General features: G+C 54.9%; 1 protein-coding gene across 2 annotated transcripts in view; it reads right to left on the bottom strand.

The window, feature by feature from the left end:
- CHD6 (chromodomain helicase DNA binding protein 6) overlaps window positions 1-7,072 on the bottom strand; it is a 148,825-nt gene extending 141,753 nt beyond the window's left edge. For both annotated transcript variants that reach the window (XM_081325197.1, XM_081325198.1), the window contains exon 1: window positions 6,992-7,072. The gene's annotated coding sequence lies outside the window, so the exon portion shown is untranslated. The remainder of the gene's footprint in view (window positions 1-6,991) is intronic.
- Window positions 7,073-7,613: the final 541 nt, after the last annotated feature.

The raw sequence follows: 7,613 nt of genomic DNA on the forward strand, positions 1-7,613 counted from the left end.
TTTTGAGGTTGCACATGACGTCATGTAGGTGAGGGGAGGACAAGGAAGCTGCTAATGTGAGATGATTCTTTCTCACATTAATGAATTCCTTCTAGAGTCCTAAAGGTAGTATAGAAATATGGTCTGTAAAGACAAATCATATTAATGAAAGAATTGTCTTAATAGCAAGGTACTACAAAAACAATTAAATCTATAACTGATAATAATCCCAGAAATTATTTCATTATTCCTGCCTGCAATATTAAAATACCATCACCAGAAGGTCACTAGAGCACCAACAACTAAAGCAAGTCAATATTCCTATCCAGTTTTGACCAACAATATTATCAAATTCTGGGTGATCCGCAAAAGCTAAGTAGGGTCAGACCTGGTTGTGTTCAGATAGACCACCAGGAAATTGCATTTCTATAGTTTTGCTTCATAAAACAATCTGAAAAATCTATATGTGAACTAGGCTGCTTAAGAGAATACCGTATATACTTGAGTATAAGCCGAATTTTTCAGCCCACTTTTTGGGCTGAAAAACTCCACTTCGGCTTATACTCCAGTCAACAAAAAAAAAGAACTGTCCGTTCGTTCGGAACAGGCTGCTGAGAGAAGCTGCCTCGCCTGCTGCGCCCCCAACAACCGCCGCTGCCGCTTTCCCCCCCCCATCGCTCACCCGCTGCCCCCGAAAATGCCGCTGCCGCTTTCCCCCCCATCGCTCACCCGCTGCCCCCGAAAATGCCGCTGCCGCTTTCCCCCCCCATCGCTCACCCGCTGCCCCCGAAAATGCCGCTGCCGCTTTCCCCCCCCCATCGCTCACCCGTGCTTTCCCCCCCATCGCTCACCCGTGCTTTCCCCCCCCATCGCTCACCCGTGCTTTCTCTCCCCATCGCTCACCCGTGCTTTCCCCCCCCATCGCTCACCCGTGCTTTCTCTCCCCATCGCTCACCCGTGCCGCCCCGAAAATGCCGCTGCCGCTCGCCCGCTTGCTCGCTTCCTCGCCCGGGGACCAGCACCAGCCAGCCAGCCCGCCGGCGAGAAGCCCGGCCCGGAGGTGAGGGGAGGGAGCGGAGTCGCTCACCCGTGCTTTCCCCCCCCCATCGCTCACCCGTGCTTTCTCTCCCCATCGCTCACCCGTGCTTTCCCCCCCCATCGCTCACCCGTGCTTTCTCTCCCCATCGCTCACCCGTGCCGCCCCGAAAATGCCGCTGCCGCTCGCCCGCTTGCTCGCTTCCTCGCCCGGGGACCAGCACCAGCCAGCCAGCCCGCCGGCGAGAAGCCCGGCCCGGAGGTGAGGGGAGGGAGCGGAGTCGCTCACCCGTGCTTTCCCCCCCCCCATCGCTCACCCGTGCTTTCTCTCCCCATCAAAGATTCTTGGAAGTAATGGTTGGAAAAGTTTGCAAGTCTTTGGGAAAGTTCAAGAAGTGAAAGGAATACCCTCCTCTTGAAAGACCAGATAAGGCAGACAGGGAGATGAAGAGTTCAACCGAGTTTCCTCTTTTGTTCAGGCATCTGCACCCGCTGCTTTTAAACTCGCCTGGCGCTGCAACGGCACCCGTTTCCCCCGGCGAGTTTTCCCTACCTGGCCCCTGCAGAATCGCGGCGGCGCCCCCGGAGAAGCCTACCCCGAGGCTGCGGCCGATTTTTCCTTCTCCTAGACTCTGCCGCCCAGAGCGTTGTTTCTCCCCCTCATGCGTGCATGGGATGAGGCGAGAAACCAACAGCCTGCGTCCGTCTCTCTTTATGTATATTTCTGTATATATCTTATCTCGGGATCTAGACCTTTCGAAGGAGAAGGGGCGGCTGGAGTTCGTGAGTTGCTGTGGGACCCAAGGGTTGGGGGAAGAGAGATGGGAGGGAAAAGGGGAGAAACCTGCCGCTGGCTAGTTCTTTGTCTGATCGGGGAGCCTGAACAAAAGAGGAAACTCGGTTGAACTCTTCATCTCCCTGTCTGCCTTATCTGGCTTTTTGAAACGCACCACCGGCTGCTCCGTCCAGAAGCCCAGATTCGGGAGGGCTGCTTGGCTTCCACTTGAGCCCATCTATGTCCGCGGGCCCCCCCCCCACTACCCCTAGACCTCCGCCGCCGGCGGAGGCTGGATCCGCGCTCCGCAGCGGCAGGGCGCGGATCCAGCAGAAAGAAGCAGGCAGGCAAGGCACGGAGATCCGGAGACCTGCTGATGATTGGGGAGGTTTGGGCACCTCCCCAAACCTCGGCAGGTCTTCGGATCTCCGTGCCTTGCCTGCCTGCTTCTTTCTGCTGGATCCGCGCCCTGCCGCCGGCAGAGGCTTGTGGAGCACGGATCCAGCCTCCGCCGGCATGCAGGCAAATCCTGCTAAAGGGCTTTCCCCCCCCCCCACACTGGATCCGCGCTCCGCAAGCCTCTGCCGGCGGCAGGGCGCGGATCCAGCAGAAAGAAGCAGGCAGGCAAGGCACGGAGATCCGAAGACCTGCCGAGGTTTGGGGAGGTGCCCAAACCTCCCCAATCATCAGCAGGTCTCCGGATCTCCGTGCCTTGCCTGCCTGCTTCTTTCTGCTGGATCCGCGCCCTGCCGCTGCGGAGCGCGGATCCAGCCTCCGCCGGCGGCGGAGGTCTAGGGGTAGTGGGGGGGGGGCCCGCGGACATAGATGGGCTCAAGTGGAAGCCAAGCAGCCCTCCCGAATCTGGGCTTCTGGACGGAGCAGCCGGTGGTGCGTTTCAAAAAGCCAGATAAGGCAGACAGGGAGATGAAGAGTTCAACCGAGTTTCCTCTTTTGTTCAGGCTCCCCGATCAGACAAAGAACTAGCCAGCGGCAGGTTTCTCCCCTTTTCCCTCCCATCTCTCTTCCCCCAACCCTTGGGTCCCACAGCAACTCACGAACTCCAGCCGCCCCTTCTCCTTCGAAAGGTCTAGATCCCGAGATAAGATATATACAGAAATATACATAAAGAGAGACGGACGCAGGCTGTTGGTTTCTCGCCTCATCCCATGCACGCACGAGGGGGAGAAACAACGCTCTGGGCGGCAGAGTCTAGGAGAAGGAAAAATCGGCCGCAGCCTCGGGGTAGGCTTCTCCGGGGGCGCCGCCGCGATTCTGCAGGGGCCAGGTAGGGAAAACTCGCCGGGGAAAACGGGTGCCGTTGCAGCGCCAGGCGAGTTTAAAAGCAGCGGGTGCAGATGCCTGAACAAAAGAGGAAACTCGGTTGAACTCTTCATCTCCCTGTCTGCCTTATCTGGTCTTTCAAGAGGAGGGTATTCCTTTCACTTCTTGAACTTTCCCAAAGACTTGCAAACTTTTCCAACCATTACTTCCAAGAATCTTTGATGGGGAGAGAAAGCACGGGTGAGCGATGGGGGGGGGGGAAAGCACGGGTGAGCGACTCCGCTCCCTCCCCTCACCTCCGGGCCGGGCTTCTCGCCGGCGGGCTGGCTGGCTGGTGCTGGTCCCCGGGCGAGGAAGCGAGCAAGCGGGCGAGCGGCAGCGGCATTTTCGGGGCGGCACGGGTGAGCGATGGGGAGAGAAAGCACGGGTGAGCGATGGGGGGGGAAAGCACGGGTGAGCGATGGGGAGAGAAAGCACGGGTGAGCGATGGGGGGGGGAAAGCACGGGTGAGCGACTCCGCTCCCTCCCCTCACCTCCGGGCCGGGCTTCTCGCCGGCGGGCTGGCTGGCTGGTGCTGGTCCCCGGGCGAGGAAGCGAGCAAGCGGGCGAGCGGCAGCGGCATTTTCGGGGCGGCACGGGTGAGCGATGGGGAGAGAAAGCACGGGTGAGCGATGGGGGGGGAAAGCACGGGTGAGCGATGGGGAGAGAAAGCACGGGTGAGCGATGGGGGGGGAAAGCACGGGTGAGCGATGGGGGGGGAAAGCACGGGTGAGCGATGGGGAGAGAAAGCACGGGTGAGCGATGGGGGGGGAAAGCACGGGTGAGCGATGGGGGGGGAAAGCACGGGTGAGCGATGGGGGGGGAAAGCACGGGTGAGCGATGGGGGGGGAAAGCACGGGTGAGCGATGGGGGGGGAAAGCACGGGTGAGCGATGGGGAGAGAAAGCACGGGTGAGCGAAAGAAGCAGGCAGGCAAGGCACGGAGATCCGGAGACCTGCTGACGTTTGGGGAGGTTTGGGGAGGTGCGCGCGCACCTCCCCAAATCTCCCCAAACTTCGGCAGGTCTCCGGACGGCGGCGGCTTGGGAGAGGTGCGCGCGATCCTGGAAGCACCGAAGCCTCGGCCGCGCGCAAGTCCTCGGTAAGTTCCGGGCGGTCACTTGCTTCGCGTCTCCTGAGGGAAGGGGGGGCGACTGGAGCGGGCGTGTTTCCTCGCCTGCTGGGCGCCGCGATTTGCCCAGGGAACGCGCGGGCCCCGAATGGCAGCGTGGAACGAGGAAGCGGACAGCCAGGGCTTCCCCGAGAGCCGCGGCCACACAGGGTATTCCTGTGTATTCAGGCTTGCAAAATGGCGGATCGAGCCTCTGCTGGCGGCGGAGGCTTGCAGAACGGCGGATCGGCTTATACTCGAGTCACGAACTTTTTCCAGTTTTTGGGGGTGAAAATGGGGGTCTCGGCTTATACTCGAGTCGGCTTATACTCAAGTATATACGGTAGATTAAAGTCACAATGCTTCCACATACGGTAGAAAAGGAGACAACATAAATAGTAAGAGTCTAAGAATTAGAACATCATCTGGTTTTATAGGCTAATAAATACTGATTGATTTTATCCCATTTTAATTTAAATATGTAAACTAAATGTTTTCCAAGGCATTCATAATAACATACATGATTATAAGAATCCCATTTTAGCCTTCCAACATATCAGTAGCTTAAAGATCAAAGATTGTGACATGTCCAGTCTATTCAGTGCACTATATCGGCTCTATTTGCCCAATGATTCAACCAGCAATCTCATAAATATAAAATACCTCATCAGATTTTAAGTTATCAAACAATTGTCTGAAAATCAAATCAGTGCAGAGAAAATGTTTGGGTTTACATGAAAAATGGTTCTTATGTTCCTACTCTTTATATTATTAGCATGCAGGCTTACTTCTGACTTCCTATATAGTTTAGGCCAACCAACTTATTGATCAATACTACTTTACTGATTATCAGCAAACTACAGGTTCACTAGGAAACAGCAGCAATAGAACGGATGAGAAGTTACTTTAATGAGACTTGTCATGCTTTCTGTATCCTTACTACCACTGCAAAGTCACAAACAATCTGTCTGATTTGCACCCAGCAAAAGAGGAGGAAAGGATGATCTGGCAATGATGATAGTTTTGTCCACAGCTGCTATTGCAGTACAGAAAGCCCTACTCATTAACTGCTTTCATTATTAGCAGCTTGGTTTCTGTTTTCTAATCATTTCAGGATTAGAAAATGTCCTTGCTTGCTGTGTATAAAGAAACCCCAAGAGATGATTTTGTAGATTTTAAATTGTGTTGCTGGCTACAATGTTACAATACAAAACTATAAAAATATAAAATATCTTAAAATCACAGCTTTTATTATAAACAATTAATATCTGAGTGCTACCACTGTGTTTGGGGGATTTTGCTTTGTATCCAGTATTTCCCAAATCATTATTTGAAACACTCATTTCGTGTAGATTCCAAAAAAGGGGATTGGGAAACATTTTTAACTCAACTAAAGGCTCAACTTCAATATACACTCCATCACATTACATCCACACTATATAAACTACTAGTGCCCAAGGTCACTTTTCCAAGTCTATGGGTTTTTTTCTGCATAAAGCTATACACAGGCTCTTGTGTAATGAACGGAATGTCCATAAATTCTGGGATGCTTAATGAACATGGTCCTTCATATATATTTTGAGGCTAGAACTCTAAAAATTTCCAATCAGCATGGGTAACAGCTACACTGGCTGGGGATTCTGGGATCTCCCATGTTTGGAGAGTACCAGACAGGAGGTTATCATGGAATGTCTCATAATCCACCACTGCAATGTAGTAGTTTACAAGAACACCCGATACCAATTTGCTCTTTTGCCCTTAAAGTCTCAGGAGTACTAGCATCTCGGATTTTCCAAAATGGGCCAATATTTACAAACCGTACTACAAAATAATACCAGCTCACGGTATCGTAATGCAGAAGACGGCAATGCTGCTGGAGAGCGCACAAAACAATGCAGAGGAGTGGACGGGGTTTCCAACTCTCTATTGATGCTACTCTTGTCTCTAGCCCCCAAATTGCACCAAACTTGGTCATGGTTGCAGGAACGCACGTGACTCACGGACGGACTGTGGATGGATCTGCAATCGAGGCAGGTGGGCAGGACTCTTGTGTTTGTGTGTCTGTGTGAGCGCGCGTGTGCCAGAGCGCCCTGAAAGGAGGAGGGGGGGGAAAGCAAACTGCAGTGCGTGGGGCCAGACTCGAGGGAGTCGCAGCTGGCGTTGGACGGCGCATCCTCCTTATCGCCAGCCATGCAAAACAGTGGGCAGGCGCAGAGAACTTCTGGGGGCGAGAGGGTCATCGGGAGCCATCGCAGCCGTAGCCCTCCGCCCGCCTGCCCAGAGAACGAAAGGGAGGAGCTGCGGGTCGTCTTCCCTCCCCCTCCCCCAGCCCTGTTCTTTTAAGAGAGAAGGCTGGCGCTACAAGGGGCATCGCCGCTCGCTGGGTCGAGACGGGCATCCTCCTCCTCCTCCTCCTCCTCTTCTTCTCCCGCTGAGCAAATCTGCGCAGAGGGCACCACATGAGCCATCCCCTCCCTGACGCCCAGTACCCGAAGGTCCGCTCCCAAGGGCAGAGCCTCCCCAACGCCATGACAGTGCCTGAGAGGAGAATTAAGCGCTCGGCATGCCCCCTCCACGCTGAGCTCGGGCCGCCTGGCTGGCCGACCGGCCGACCGACAGACTGACCGCCGGCTCTTTGGCTCTTAGCGCCTTGCCGGCTTTGGCCGGGCAGCCCGAATTCATTCATAGCCAGTCCCCGGGGCAGGCTGGTACATCCCGAGCGCTCCTGGCGAGCGCACGGCGCGCCAATAAAAAGTTCAGAGCACAACTTACCTAAAATGGCTCCTGCAGCAGCCAAAATACAAACAGCTATTATTTGGTGAAGTTTAGCCCAGACACCCTGCAAGGACAGCCTAGCCTGACACCGGCACGCCCCCGCATCGCCGCCACTGGTTACCCGTAGCCCCCCAGCTCCTGCCATTGGAGCGGCGGCCCGTCAGCCAAACGCAACCCGCTCCAAGCTTGGCTGCAGTGTGCTTATTGCCAGCTCCATTGTGCTCCTATTTGCATTGATGTGATCGCTGCTGGGATTGGCTGTGGCAGAAGCAGTGCTATTTCCTCCCCCCCCCCAACACCCCCTCAACAATTCCTGGTGCTTCCCGGATCCGCAGTCCCGGTGCTTCTCTCCCCTGCCTCTCTGCCTCTGGCACCTGAGCCAACTGTGGATGCAACTTTCTCAAAGCTCGGAACGACAAGATAGAAAAACCCTCCCCCGCTCACCTCCATTCAAGGGGGGCAGGGTTACTTACTTCAAAATGCATTAGAGAAGAAGGGAGGGAGAAGAAAGGGAAAAACCTCTCCCCCTTTTGCATTCCACGTCTTTGCTCGCTTTTCGTTTCCCGGATGTGAAATTTCCTGCATTTAAAACACCGTCTGGAGGTGGGACGTGCAACCT

The sequence above is a fragment of the Vipera berus genome (genome assembly GCF_964194415.1).
Source record: "Vipera berus genome assembly, chromosome: 3".
NCBI classification, from domain to species: domain Eukaryota; kingdom Metazoa; phylum Chordata; class Lepidosauria; order Squamata; family Viperidae; genus Vipera; species Vipera berus.